The 15,250-nt window shown below is 41.0% G+C and overlaps 1 protein-coding gene across 1 annotated transcript in view; it reads left to right on the top strand.

Annotated features, from left to right (window-relative positions):
* Nucleotides 1-15,250, top strand: part of CNTNAP2 (contactin associated protein 2) — a 1,116,355-nt gene that overhangs the window by 934,946 nt on the left and 166,159 nt on the right. The gene's annotated exons all lie outside the window — the stretch shown is intronic.

Genomic DNA, 15,250 nt, shown 5'->3' with positions numbered 1-15,250 from the left:
CAGTTTGCAGGTGTATAAAGTTTGACAAGATTGTGCTCCAGTGTGAACCGTTTCAGGGCTAGACATTTCCATGGTGTAGTAGTTTCAATTTTGTGGTAGTCTCTGATTTCCAGGCTGAGTGCTGGTAGGAGGTGCACATTCTCCAGTTTGATCAGCAGGTGGTATAGTAAATTGGTATAAGGGATAGATTTCCCCTTCTCCCACACGAAAAAAGCTGGGATGCAGTTAGCAGGACTGTACTCTTCCTGAAATCTGTTTTGTATTTCGGAAGGTGAAATTCACCACGGAAGGCAGAGCAGCTGCTTAAGGCCCGTTTAAATCTCACTTCAAGAGCTCGAACTCTGTGCAGTTGGCACATGTGTCGTACTTGTCCTCTGTGTTTAAAGGCCGTGCTGTTGTAAGAGGTGCAGTAAGGAAAGGCTGCCTGATTTAATTCACAGTAACTGGTGTTTGTGTGGTCTGTAAGGAATGCAAAACCCATCCTCAGATGCTGGTAGCGAGCGCTATAACTCAGCCTACGAGATCGCGGTGATGTACAAATACGGAACGGGTGGGCATAGTACATGCAAGTTGAACAGCCTGCTTCTAACCAGCTTTTAACGTGGCGCGGCCAGGGTGAGTGTGGTTTGTCCTTCCTCCTCAGCCTCTTCACAGCTGCATGCTTTCCATCTGCACATTTCTAAGTACCTTACAAAGAAGTCCGTATCATTATCCCAGCCTTAAGGTAAAGTTATTAATCCCACCTCAGAGGAAATGGCGTACTCACTCAGCAGGACAGGTACAAAAGGGTTTTCTCAGCCCAGTGCCTCAGAACCCTCAGCCATTGCTCCATGATCCAGCTGCACACGCGTAGCCTCCGTATCTGTTCGTGGTCTCTCTGGGCTGCGCATGTGATCCCACCAGCTTTTGTTAATGAAGCTGATGCCTAAAGAGCAGAAACAAGTATCATGGGATCTTTGCAAAGTTGCTCGTCACCTATTTGGTGCTTGTTTTTTGTGGTGTTTGACTAATCACAGGTCAGTTTGTGTTTGTTTCTTGACTAGATTTGATGAACATTTTTGTAATGGGCTCTTGCAACTGATGACCAAGAGATAACAAATAGCATTTTCTTGCACCTGTATTCCTCATGTCCTGAATGTGAATGCCGCTAGAAATATCCGTCTTGCAAGCGTGAGCCATTTCTAAATATTGGTATAAATGAAACCTCATTTGAGCAGACAGTGGCCTTCAGTAGAGTGTTACTGGGTGGCACAGCTGTTTGGGAAACTGAGTGGGAGTATTCCTGACATCCGGACTAATTGAATTTGCTGTCGGAACTTTACAGATTTGATTTGTAATTTTTTTTAAAAAAACTTTGCCTATGAATAAATTTGAATGTACTTCCATGACCATATATTATTGTTGAGAAAAGCTGGTGTAAGTTTTCTCAGAGGAGGTAATATAAACCCCAGTACTTAGCAGTTAGTAAGAGCTCCCATTTTATATTCCCAGTGCATTTACTATGCATTCTCCTTTCTGTTCTTTCTTGAGCGTATACAACAGCTGCTGTACCCCGTACCAGTACTGTCTCGCCATGGATTAGAGCTTGTACAAAACATGGTTTCCATCCTAGGGAAAATTCCAGAATTTCAAAATGTGCTTTTGTTCCAGAAAGAAGAAAGATCCAAAGCGCTATATTTGTAGAAAAGGGGTTTAAAAAACAATTAATCCATTTTTGGTATATTGCGTGCATCAAACCGATCACTATTAACACTGAAGACCTTGCCTCTCTTGTCACAGCACAAGAAGCTGGGCTGCGTGTGTGTTGTCTGTAGTTACCGTTGTACGGTTGTTGAAGGTGGGAAGTGAAAGTCAGTTAGAGGTATGAAGGCTGGCAAAGAAATGCAGATTTTTGGTCTGGTTGGAAAGAAGGTGGAAAAGGTAAGAATGCCTAACCAATCAAATAAAAATTTACCTATTTAGAAGTATTACTCATCGTAGTCATAGAGCCTGCCAGTACTGTGACAACTTACCCCATGTTGCCCCGAGGGTTGTTCATGGCATCTGATGTATCAGCCCATAGTCCAGGGATATTTTGCAGCACATGAAGGGCCGTAGTCTCACATCAGAATTACAGTAGAATTTGCCACACACTTCGTAGTTACTTCTCTGTAACATCTAGAGACCCTGGCATGTCACCTAGACCCAGTCCCAGCTGCACCTGAGAGCTGGGAGAGTGCGGCAGAGCTGCAGGCCTTTGCGGTCCAGAACAACAGACAGCTCGGTTGTCTGTGTGAGGGCAAGGAGGGTTAAAGAAACCAAAGACGTGTGTTGCAGTTCCCTATCCCTCGTACCCATCAAATTCTGAAAGAATCAGTTAATCTGTTGGGGCCACAACAGTTAACCATTCCTAAACTTTTGACTGACCGAAGTGAATCTGAAAATCATTCAGGTCAGTGCCATTTGCTTGGCACAAACTGAGAAACACTGGGAATGTAGTACAATTCTTGCAGAATTGTAGTTGTTCTCCTGTTCCAAAAATCGCTAGACTCTTCTTTCAGAAGTACAGATTTTATTCTGGTCCCACAAATGACAATTCCGTTTTTATATTCCTCTGATTTATGACCTAATTAAGGCTGCTCTGGGCAAGCTTGGATGGTGGCTATTTTTGGATATAAAATCAGAAAACTTGGCCATGCATGATTATCCATCTTTGTGTTCCAGAAGTATTTTTCGTATTTAACTGCATTGCACAAAACACTGCATCCTGAAAAGTAGTCAGCAGAAGGGACCTTTATTACCCCTCCAAAGATCTGCTTAAGCTGCTGTATTCTACCAGGATGGTGAAGACTCATCTGGTCATTGTGGCAGAAATCCCATAAATCTTGCCCGAGGCCTGTCTTGTACTTGGGATAAAATATCCTGGAGGTCTCTTTTCCATTTGCTAATTTAGTGTCAAGGAGTGCTTTCTAAATATTTCATTATTTTTCCAAGTGGTGACCTACCAGGAGAACAGGCATCCAATTTTGTGGAGAACGGGTGCATAACCAGGATATGGATTTGGTGGGGGTTTGGCATTATATTGTTTCCAAAGAGCAAGTGAGGATTTTGAGCAGATGTCAAGTCTGCCCAGACTTAAAGCAAAGCTGTCCTGCCTGGCCACTTCTGTACGAGCGTTGTACTCACAGAATGGCAATGGCAGTTTACCAGCAGATTCCTAAGATCCTCTAAGCTGAACTGGAATTAAAAATGGAAACGGGGATAACACCTATCTATGTAACTGACATTCACCAGTCCTGAGACTCGAAAGTAATATTGGATAAGGGAACTACTCTTCTTTTTTTCAAGTAAATGTGTTCTGTGTAGGAAACAGCAAAAAGGGCCAACACAGAATCATTAATTAATCAGCTTTACTCTTCAAGTATCTTTGAGACACTGATTAAAATCCCCTTACAGGCCTATCACAGTTGTACTAATACTAATGCAATAGCACCTGGACTCCTCAGCCCCACTGCATCTGGCCTTGTCCAAACCAGTAATGGAAAGACCTTGTCCATCTCTTTATGTTATTCCAGTGTGGTGCAAAGGGGCACCTCAAGCCTGCTCCCTTTAGAGAAGGACACAGGTATGTCGGGATGGGGGGGGGAGGTGTCTGCCTAAGCTCAGCCTGAGGTGGTGGATCAAGGCTGCAAAATGGATCTGCTAATTTCTTCTGAAACCAGAATGAAGAGCTTAGCTGACTGTGTTGGGGCTGTTGCTACAGAGATTTCATCAATAATCAGATTGAATCAAAATCAGTTTTGTGAGTTTTAGCATCTTCTCAAGACTTGATTCCCCTTAGGAAAATACTGGTGTTCTCAAAGCTCCTATAGCTGTAACCAGCTAAGAGCATCCTTTTCCCAAGGACTTCCAAGGATTTTGATTCGAGTCTGTTCTTTATAAGCCCAGAGGGGACCAGACCGACTATTCTGCTCCAGATTTGCCTTGCTCCTTGAGTCTGTTTGCCTTTCGGCCCGTTGTTGCTCTAGCAAAGACAGAATTGAAGGGGGAGATGTTTTTTACACAGCTCAGATTTATGGTTTTTCCATCTCCTTTAGGCGTACAGTTTTTACCCTCCCAGTAAGACTTTGATTTCTGAGCCATGAATCATTTTTTGTGTTATACTTCTATGATCTTTAATCTTCTAAATGCAGAGGAGGAAGCAGCTGCATTGACCGTGCTGCTCCCTAGGCTGAGTTTTCGTGAGGACCTGGATCAGCACTGTTCATGTAGGATCCACAGTGACAGACTAAAAGTCTTCTTGACAGATGACAGAAATTCAGGAACAAATCAAAACTCGGTTCTTACATCAGTGCATCGATTTTGTTTGCGCATGTGGGCGTATGTGTTTGCAGGGGAAATATGCCTTGAGTTCTTTTATTCAGTGATTTTGACCGTGGCTCATTTAATCACTCGATGCTGTGTTTCTTTCACTTCTAAATGTCGCTTTTGGCTTTACTCTTGTACTTCCTTTTAGAATGTTCCAGCACAGTTGTCTTATTTACTCAGACACTGGTGTGGACACGGGCATTTTTTGTGACTCTGGGTTTGTATTAGAACACTCTGTAGATACCTAAAACAGACAGCCACTGCCAGGCTCCGTGCTTACAGGCTGGTATCCCTGCTAAGATATGTTTTTGTGTTCCTGAAGTACTTCTCATGCATCACATGTGCAGGTTGGTGCCTCAGGGCTGTTAGTTGTCATGAAAAATAAAAAATAAATTTACTGCTTCATATGCATGCTTAGTCCATTTCCATTACATTCCGAACTGGGGACACTTTGAATATCTTGAACTTATTTTACGATGGTACCACCGGAGTTTGAGAAAAAAATATCGCTACCTTACAGTGCAGTTTTGAGTTACACATCAAACCTATGAACAAGGTCAGTTCTCTAGTGGGATACACAACGTGTTGACTCGGTCAGACCAGCAGTGATGTTACTGTTACATACACAGGTAAGGTAAGCTGGAGAGTATCCCAGGAAAAAAAGAATTTGAATTGGTAAAAGATGTAACTGGAATTTCAGTAGAACTGATACAATCCTACTATGTTTTAGACAACATTCCAGTAATAGAGTGACTTGTCGTACAGGTTACTGGAAGTGAAAACACTGTGTCAAATGAAAATTAACATCACTGATACCCCCAAAAGTAAATCAAGCCTGAGTGCTTGCAGCTGGCCTCGTAAATGTATGCCTAGATGTGAAAAATACAAAAACAAAATGTTATTTGAAATTTCTGAAGCAACGATTCTACTGCATGTGTGTGTGATGGGATTACATATCTGAATTTTAGGCTGTTCTCATTTGAGGTGTGAATTACTTCTCTGCTACTCAGGTTAGAAAACTAATCAAAATCTGTAGGTTTTTCTACATTTCTCTATTTTTGTTTGTGTTGCTAGATAGATTTACGTACATCTATTTTTTGTTAATTTCTGATGACTTTCCAATCAATTGTGGTAAGTTCAGCAGCGTAAATACAGGTCAAAACTTGATCCATCTAAGAATATAACTCTTTTCACCGGTAACTGTAGCTGCTTTTAGTAAACATAAAAATCCGCTGAATTTCCACAGCGATTACCCCAGCAGGTCTGTATCTGTTGCACTGGATTGTACCTTGTGCAATTCAAGTGGAATACAGATTCATCCAAAGAACACCAGGACACTGTGCTTGCTGTTTATCACAGTCATCCCGATGCCACCAGCAAAACAAGGGAAGGAGATGTTTCCTTGCAATGAAAGCAGCCTGGCAACCGAGAAGTCCTATTTCAGACTCATTTGGTTTTTCCACTGGATTTTGTTGAAAGTGATAAAATAACAGTGTTCACGTACAATTTGGTTAGGGATCCTCCAGTTCAGTTAATCAAGTCGCTGTGATCATGCTTCACGTGCAGTTGCTTTTCTCAGAGACCCAAGAGAAAAGAATGATCCGCTAGGTCATCCTTCTAAAATTTACTAAGTAAATGAATCCACTCTTTTACAGTTGTTTAATTAAATAAAGATTTAAATAATGTAATTTCCCATAGCTAAGTCTATCTCTTTCTCTTCACCTTTAACGCTGTTTCATACTGCATAATTTGCTTTTAGTGTCAAGTTTAACTAGAATTTATGTTAGTATTTGTGTGGAGATGTTTTCAACAGCCAGCAGTGCTGGACGTTTCTAAGAGAACTCTTCCTTTTCTCACCTCCCGGGAAATCTCAGACCGCGGCTGGGTGTCTCCTACAAGTACAGGCCATTTCTGGCCAGCTGAATAAAACTTTGCCCATCCTGAGAACAGGAGCTGAGAACCCTCCATCGTTCACATGAACTCAGGGCATTTCGCTCTCACGCTGAAATATGCGAAGAGATTTGGAGGTGGACGTAGGATAGAGTATGTCCTCTTGTAGCTTCTCTACACAGGTTCTCATATCCTTCCTAAGCAGCAAAGGGCTCCACATGCTGGCTCTTTGGCTGGTAGTTTTGTCATAGTTTTTCGTTTGTAACCAATTTTCAGAAGCACTGTAATTACACTCAGAAGTGATTCTCTGACGTTGTAAAGCAGAAACCTGTAAGTTTAATTTGTAACTTATTGTAAGTTCTACCTTAGATGATCCATGGTGGACAGTGCCAAAATGAGAGAACCTAATGTGTCTGGAATTGCAAATCAGCTTGGAATTGTCTTCAGGTTTGGGGGGTGGGGAGTGGTAGGCGGTGTGAACAGCAGTTGAACACGTATGGCTGAAATTATTTAAGTTCCAAAAAATATTTTCTTTCTTCATGATAATACTTAATCTGAGCTAATTGTTCTATATAGTTGGCTCCTACTCCTTGGCATTGGTACAACAGGAGACATTTTGGCATAGAAAATTGGGAGGAAATAATCTCTAGAGCACTGTAAGATTCATTGAGAGCTCTTTCTCCATAACGTCCTGAACGTAAGGCTCCTTTTATATAATCTCAAAAACCCAACGAGGAATTAGTAAGATTAATGATTCTGTGTTCATGCTCTCATTACAAGCTGTCAACATTTCTACTGTAAAACACCTTTTTCTGAGGTTTATAACATGTCCATAAAATTCTCTTTCAGTTCAAACTTTGCATACAATTGTACTGATGGAATGAATACTTGTAATGTGACCCAGTTTTAACAGAAATCATACTGATTCACAGGTCATATATGACCTGTTTTCTTCTGCTTGCTTTCTGAAAGCAAACTCTTCCCATGAGCGCTACTCATCTCACAGAGCGGGAAGAAATACAGATCACACAAAATTTAACTGTTGTCCTAGAAGGACGTACCTTTTTATGTCTGACTGAAGCAGCAAGATGTCTGCAAATAGTGTATGATAATGAAGTAAAAGTAGAGTTAAAATTATTATTTTGGCATATTAGGAAAACCAGTGCCCCATACAGGTTGCGCCATACACAAATCAGTAATCCAAGGTAATTAAAAAGAAAATTAAAACCTTGATATGGGACCGACCTTGTTAGAACACACAGAAGAGCCATCCTTTTAAGAGCAGGCATTGAGGCCTGGTGTAGTTTCACCCCTTGTTTCTAATTGTTTTCAAGCTTTGCCAAGGTCTGGTAGAGTCTCTGAGTGTTTGGTTCAGAAGAGCGAGGCTTGGGCCACTTTTGCCTGTACCTGGCGGTGTGTGAAATTATTATAGATTACACTGTCATTTAGGGTGTATTTTCATTATGAATACAATTTACATTGCTGGAGACTTTTCCTGAAGGAGAAGAAAGCAATATGCTCTGAGTATCTCTTCTGAGGGGAAGCACATTTAATCCTTGTCATCTTACTGTATACTTCCCTGCCAGTTACTACTTCTGTGTACTCTTTGCTGTCTTTTAAAATGAAAATGAGTTCTGTTTTACACATAAATCAAATTTAGGTGTGAGGAATAACACAGTTCCACAATTGGCATCTCCACACTATCCAGATGCGTCATGAAATGTAAGCTAGACGGTGGCAGAGCCATTTTACCTGGTTTGAGACAGGAGTGGACCTGCCTATTACTAATTATTTCTCACTTCCATTCAGTTGTACCTAAATGTATATGTTGGTATAAACTACAGAAGTCAGTTCATTCGAATTTCAAAGCACTAATAGATTTTACTCTCTTTATGTATTTGCTGAAGTAATGAAAGCATATGGCAATGAATGCCCACGATCAATTCTCCAACCAATTGTAAAACAAAAAAATGATGAAACTCCATAGGGGAGTTACGAGCTTTATGTTTCAGAGATACAGAATTCAAATGCAATTAAGAGCTAATTTTATTCAAATTCCCCTCATCATTATGATTATATTACAGGTTAATTTTGTCGTCTTTAATGCAAAAAAGAAGTATCTGAAGCATTTCTCGTAAAGCATTGTCTCTAAAATCCTAGGGAATTTAAGCAACAAGTCGTTAGCCTGATAGATGGCACACGGTAGCTGTTCGTATTAAACTGGAATCCTGTTAAAGTTATGCTTTAATTATCATTTCAAACATTTGACTATCTATATGATTGTATTGCATGTTAGTATCCTACCACTTACCTATAGCAAAGTAAGAGAAGTGACTGTGCATGGTACAAAGTCTCAGGATGAAAAGAGGAAACAATTCCCATGGTGTACAGCGAAGTGGTGAGAAGGAGATGCTGGTAAGGTAATAGGGAACGAGGAGAACCTGAGACTAAACTGGGGAGCGATAAGTTGCTGGAATCCTGTCAATTACATGCCCAAAATTACAGTCACCTTTAAATTTCACCCCATAAGCCTGAATAATCTCAGAAATGAGGTATAAAATGGAGGAAATTATCCGTATTCATTTTTTAGGTGGAACTCTTTCTCACTTTAATACTTTTGGCCTGCATATTCCTGCAGCGCTGACTGACATTTAAAGAGCAGAAAAAGGCAAAAAATGATTGAAGGTGGGGTAGAGTGAGGTCAGTCTCGTTCATTGCTGTGTGTAAGTTATGCAAATTCAGTGTCATTTAGGCATAGGTAAGTGAGTGGCAGCAGGATGGAGAATACCCAGTGATAAAGGAGCTCGTCTAACCTCGCAGCACCAGGCACACAGCACAGAGTAACTCAGCGACACTAAGAAATGCCCAACCACCAAGATGAAGAAACTAATAAAGAAAAAAGGAAGCTGGGGACCCTCAGCGCCCCTTAAACTTCCGCCATTGATCTCTGTACTAGGGAACAGACTTCATTCTAATTATGCCTTAATAGAAGACTTAAAAATAGCTGATTTTTTTCTATCCGGTGGCTGAATGAAAAGGAAGGTCGGATATGTATTCCACATTCACAGCTGTGCATCATAATGGTTTCTCATCCCACAGGCTCCTCTCCCAACCCTTTAGTTTTAGGGATGAATTCTGACACCTTCTGTTCAAAAACACTCCCTTCCTAAAGTCCTATGACATTTATAGGTACACAGTCTTCGGTGCGTGTATCACGTCCCGCTCAGTGCTTGCCAGGGTTTCCGAAGGAGTGCATCCTGATCCTGCCCTCTCGAAGAGGAAGCAGGTCATTCTAGATTTTTATGTAGATTTGCGATGTGGTCCCCGAAGGAACAGTTTTAATGCCTGTCAACACAGGGTTGCAAAGTTGTGCGTTTTGGGCAAGTGATGAGAAGTCTGAAGTGGGGAAGGGGAAAATGGCAGTAGCTTGAGAGAAGTAGAATAGGTGCAATGTGAAGAATTCACCTCCTCTTTCTTTTCTCTGACCTATTCTTAATGTTTTTTTCTGACCTTTGTCTTCTGTAGAAAAACTTGCAAATGTGGGAGCGAAAGGTCTAGAAAACTGAAAGAGAAATACGAAGAATTGGCTACTTACTCCCTTTTCCACTGATGATGCCATGGAGAACTTCCACTATTAAATTTCTGGGTTTGACTATACTGGGTTCCAAATCAAAGTTGCAGCCTGTGAAGTGCCGTGAATTCAATATTTAGAGAGCAGGATTCGGAGGAAAGGTTGCAATTTCCCTTCATTCTTCCTTTTCTCTGTGCTAGAAACTTACCCTTTGTGAGGTGCCTACTTGGTTCAAGGCGAAAAAAGAAATGCTGATAGTTCTAGTCAAGGTTTTAGCTTTGAATCATCTCAGATAGAATGAAAAGATGAGTGAAAAATCCTTTTCTTTACAATTATTTTTTTTCTCATTAAAGCAATTGAAGGCAGTTCTGTCCATTTACTGTTAGGAGCTTAGAGTATTCTGACATTTTTACATGCCTGTATTTCAACTCTCATTTGTGAAGAATCCTCTGCACATCTTACCTGGTCTAATTCGGAGGAGCAACGTTTTTCGTGAGAACAGCTTTCATTCAGCAGTTATGGGAAGAGAGTCAATTAGTGGCTTACGGTTTCAAAATTTTCTTTTCACCCTTTTCTTTCACGAATTGATTTCCAACATGCACTCCGTGTCTATATTCCGTTATTTACCCTTGGTTTCATGAACTCCTGCAGATGGGTAGCTTTTGCCTTGTCACTTCAAATAATTCTGCTTTTGAAAACTGAAGAACTAAATCAGCGTAAATTAATTATTAGCCACAGAACACAGTTCATATATCTGTTTCCCATTCACTTGACTATCATTTATTTTAGATCTGCTATGGTAGGGTTAAATTTAAAACAATTTTTTGTTAGGAACTATTCTTGTATCTTAATATTTCAGATGCAGGCAGAACTAAATTCGATCCACACTTGGCAGGATATCTTGCAGGAAAGTTAAGATGCTTTAAACATGGTAGAGAAGGGATTTTCCAAAAAAAATACTTTAATTTCCCATCCAAAAAGGAGAGAAAATTCTCAAAAGCACTTGCCATACCAACACTGAAAAACATAAGAAATCGGCTGAAACAGAACAGGTTGGTTATCGAGCCCAATTCCCATGAATGGTAGGGCGTCATTGTGACTTTGACTTCCAACATTTTACAGAAGAGCCTTTTCATCACTATTTAATTATATTTCATAAATAAATAGGTTTTGAACTGCAAGACTTTTTAAAATGTCCAAATCAGAGTAAAATTTTCAAAGCAATCCACTTGTAGTTACATTTCATGAACAGTTTCAACATTCAGTTCCTTTCAAAACTTTCAGAAGCTTTAGTATTTTGTAACAAGACAAGGTTTAGTTAGAAAATATGTAACTAAATGAAATACTTGCTTCATGAGCGGGACATTCCCCCTTTCCTTTCTTTAAATGCAGAGTAGTTCCCTATGCTGAGATAGAGATTTGTGAGCTTTTGCAAACTGAAAAAAGACATTCTTGCAGTAGCTTCAATCCTGCTTAAATGAGAACGTGATGAACTGCTGTTCTACCCATCCGTATTCTAAAGTTTATCTCTGTAGATCACCATGCAGAGAGCTCTCTCCTCTTCTCTGTATACATGCTGTATTTCAGGTGGCTAATATGATTCTTCTTCGTAATACCATAAGGTAACTTTGGGATCCCATAAGGATAGTCAGTTATTAAAACTGTAATTATTATACGGTGCATTGCAGCTAGGCCAGTCTCAGAAAATCTGTACTAGTCCAAGATACAACCAAGTAAAATTGAGAAGCTTAAAGCAGTAGGCTGTATTTGAGAAAAATGGAAACCAGCACCTGAAGCTGTAAGTTCAAGAGATAGGTGTGTCATCGTTAGCAATTCGTTAACGACTTCCCATGGCGACAAGAAAGAAATGGTGTTTTGCTGAGGTTTTGCTTTAATCCATGAACTGTTTGAACATTTAAAGAATAAAAATATATAGGCTTTCAGTATTGTAGTTCTTTTTAGCCTTTAGTTGATCAAATTGTTTTGCATTATACTGAAAATATTTTCCAAAGGGGAGTTAGGGGGGGAACTACCAGTTGTTCGAAGAGAACACATGTAAGCCAACAGTATCGAATACAGCAATAAAGCAATATTTCAAAAACAGAGGCTATGCCAGCTTCCAGTCAGAAAATCTGTTGGATAATGACACAGGCAAAAAAAGCGCAACGTTTTATTCTGTTGTTGCAAATTGCTTTCTCTCTTTTTCACCATTCAGAACAAGACATTAAATTATTGAAAATCATATAATGTAGGACATTTTGCCAGTGCTTCTGAGCTCAGCTGGAAGAATAGGGCTTAGAATCCTAAGTTAGTTGAGGTTGGAAGGGATGTATGGAGGTCATTCAGTCCAGTCTCCTGCTCAGTAGCTTCAAACCCAAATCAGGTTCCTTAGGACTTTTGCTATTTATTTTATGAAAATTTCTGAGGATGCAATTTCTACCATCTCTCTGGGCAACCTGTTCCAGTGCTTAATCACTCTAATAGTGAGAATATTTTGCTTATATCCAGTGGGAATTTTCTGTGTTGCGATTCGTGACTATTGTCTCTTGATATTCCACTTTGTACCTCTGCAAAGAGCCTGGATTTGTCTTCACTAGAACTACCAGTCAGGCAGTGAAGGCAGCAATTAGCTCCCCGCTGAGACTCCCTCAGGGTAAGCAAACCCAGGTCCCTCCGACTCTCTTCATACATCACAGTATGCTGCAGTCCTCAAATGCTCGTTCAATAGCTGGCATCTTGAGAATCAGGAAAAGGGCAGAGATCACATGCGGAGTGGTTTTCAGGAGTCACGATCTAGCAGTTGGGCCTTTCCTTTTCCTGGGCTGGGAAGGACAATCCTGCTAATAGGTAACTACTCCTGATGCAGTAGCCCAGCCAACACAGAGGATGTCCTTCCACATAGGATAGTTTTCTCTAATTGCTGCCAACCGCATAGCCAAGCAGCTGCAAGACTTCAGCACAATTTGAAGCCCTTGTCTAATCTGTAATGTTCAGAGGAAGGGAATGTCCACACAGAAATAACTCCGGTTCCTTCCTGATCCTCAGTCCCGTGGAAGCAATACAATGTATACTGCAAACAGTAATCCAATCTCTTTTCAACCTCTTGTGGACATCCTAACAAACCAGAGACCTAAGGACATATGTCAGGAGCTGCATTGCCCTCCTCCGCCAATTCTACTGGAATCACTTCCACAAACTTCCAAATCCCGTCCTGTAAGTCTCCTGTCTGCGGAAGTATTTCAGTGTGTCATTCCTGAGGTAGGTAGAAAACAACTTCTCATTTGCAATCAACATGAATTCACGTCCAATCTGTAGCGTTTTGGTCTTGTACCTGTACTAATCTTTTGCTTAAATACATCTTCCTTCCTAAACAGTTCTTCTAAAATGTGTTCGTGAAGTGTCACCTTGTCTACTCTTAGTGTTTTATCTAAACTAACCTAGCCAAACTCTTCTAATTCATTTTTTTTAAAATGTGTTGCTTTCACTAATCATTGTGGTAGACTTTCCCAAGTACCAGATCCATTCTTGTATAGTAATTTGACCACAGTCCTTCATTCCATTCAGGTTTCTCAGATGCTAAAAGATAATCATTGTGCTCCTGCATGGCCAAGGTTAGAACTGACCCGAAGGCCATCTCAAGCATTTCCATTCCTTTGTAATTACCAGCAGAGCTACTGCTAGGGATCTAGGGCTCGGGTCTCCACTCACATCCAAAAATAAATGGTGAAAACCCCAAACCAAGAAAGATTCAAGAAGAAGAGGAAATTGCATATGTACTCCTTGATTTATCAGGACAAAACAGGAGAGTGTCCTGCATTCCACAAGTGCTTTTTGATGTTGAAAGAAAGCATAACATGTAAGGCTATCGGCCTCAATTCACATCAGCCTTATTCTGTGCAATACTGTGCATCAAAATAGGGAAATTACTCCATGATTTGCCACCTGAATTTTTTTCCTCTGCAAGCTCAACACGTGAAAAGCAAGATTATTCGTAAATAACGTTCAGATGTTTCCAGAATCCACCTGCAAAATTTATTTTTCCGGACTCCTGGGGCTCTGAACTCTGCTGACTGTATTAAATATGCATGATAGGAGGAATGATTAGACTAGACCTTTCCCTTGAGATCTTTAGCAAAATGGTGGTTTGTGCTGTGGATTTATCTCTCCACCTTGTTCCTCGTCCGCTGTCTCCTAGTTGTACTCACTCCATTGCAGAGACTTAGGCAAGTAAATATCATCGCTTATCACAGAAGGCAAGCCTGGGGCCCTCCCCATCTCTTCCGTTTTATTTACACATGAAGAGTCAGTAGTTCGTAGTGACTGAGCTATGATCGAGGAGCTTCCTGGAATTAAATTCATTAGTAAAACAAGAAACATTCCAGACATGCACAGCACAGCTTGAAGTACTCAGCTGAGGAACTATTTAAAGACAGATAGCTGAGTGGGTAGTAGCTAAACACACATTGTGAGTAGAAATGGCTAGGACAAGTGCACATACTCCCTCTTACATTGGACAGGAAAATAAATTACCATGTATCCTGAAATAAATTGCACAACAAGAGCTGTCCTGCAGCTTTTAGGCACAGACCATCCTTGGGGGTGAGACAGCAGGCAGCAGGATCAGCAAGCGGAGCCCCTGCCATGGTGCCTTCTGCAGCTCCCCAGCCTTTGTTCCATACCCTGCCACCGCGAGGGTCTGTGCTGCGCGCAGCTCCCAACATGGAGAGGGGGCCAAAGTCCCCGGGTCCGCCCTGCATTCTCTGAACGTGACCACAGACCTGTTCATCCCTGTAAAGGAGAGACTTTGCATGACGCTTTCTTTAGGCATCCCCTTCCCTTACCGGTCACCCTGCTGTTCCTTCTCCCACTTGCTGTGTCTGCGGAAAGAGTCACCGCTGTGGATCTCACACTGGTGCCCAGTGAGGGTAATCATATAGGTGGTGGGAAATCTCTGCCCATGAACATCAGGTGGCATATATGTGGGCCTGTAACTTCTTAGTTTGAAGAGCATCGGACTGGTTTTGCAAGGAGCAGATGCAAATAGCAGAGCTGCCTGTAGCTTTGAAGAGGTTGAATGGTATCTTTTTCTATCAGATCTGTAGACTACGATAGGCTGCACGCCAGCCGTTTCCAGAGACTGCTTTTTGCACAGCAGTCTGTAAATGAAGAGAGAAAACTCTATTCATGACATGAAGGCAGCCGAAAGAGACAGAAGCTTGGAAAACACAGATAGAGAAGAGCTCCTAGGGGAACTCAAATAGCCATTGCGAGATGAAAAACACCATTAAGCTCAAGTTAAATTTGCTGATACTTAACCACCAAACTGAAAGTGGAATTCACAGTTTTAAAAATCCCAGGCACTAGGAGCCTGATGGAATTTATGAGGATCTCTAGAGAGAACACAAGTGGTTAAAAACAAGATGAGGAAGATTTAGTTCACAA

Source organism: Opisthocomus hoazin, chromosome 4 (genome assembly GCF_030867145.1).
Source record: "Opisthocomus hoazin isolate bOpiHoa1 chromosome 4, bOpiHoa1.hap1, whole genome shotgun sequence".
In the NCBI taxonomy this organism is placed as follows: Eukaryota; Metazoa; Chordata; class Aves; order Opisthocomiformes; family Opisthocomidae; genus Opisthocomus; species Opisthocomus hoazin.
This window is presented reverse-complemented; position numbering and strand designations above follow the sequence as displayed.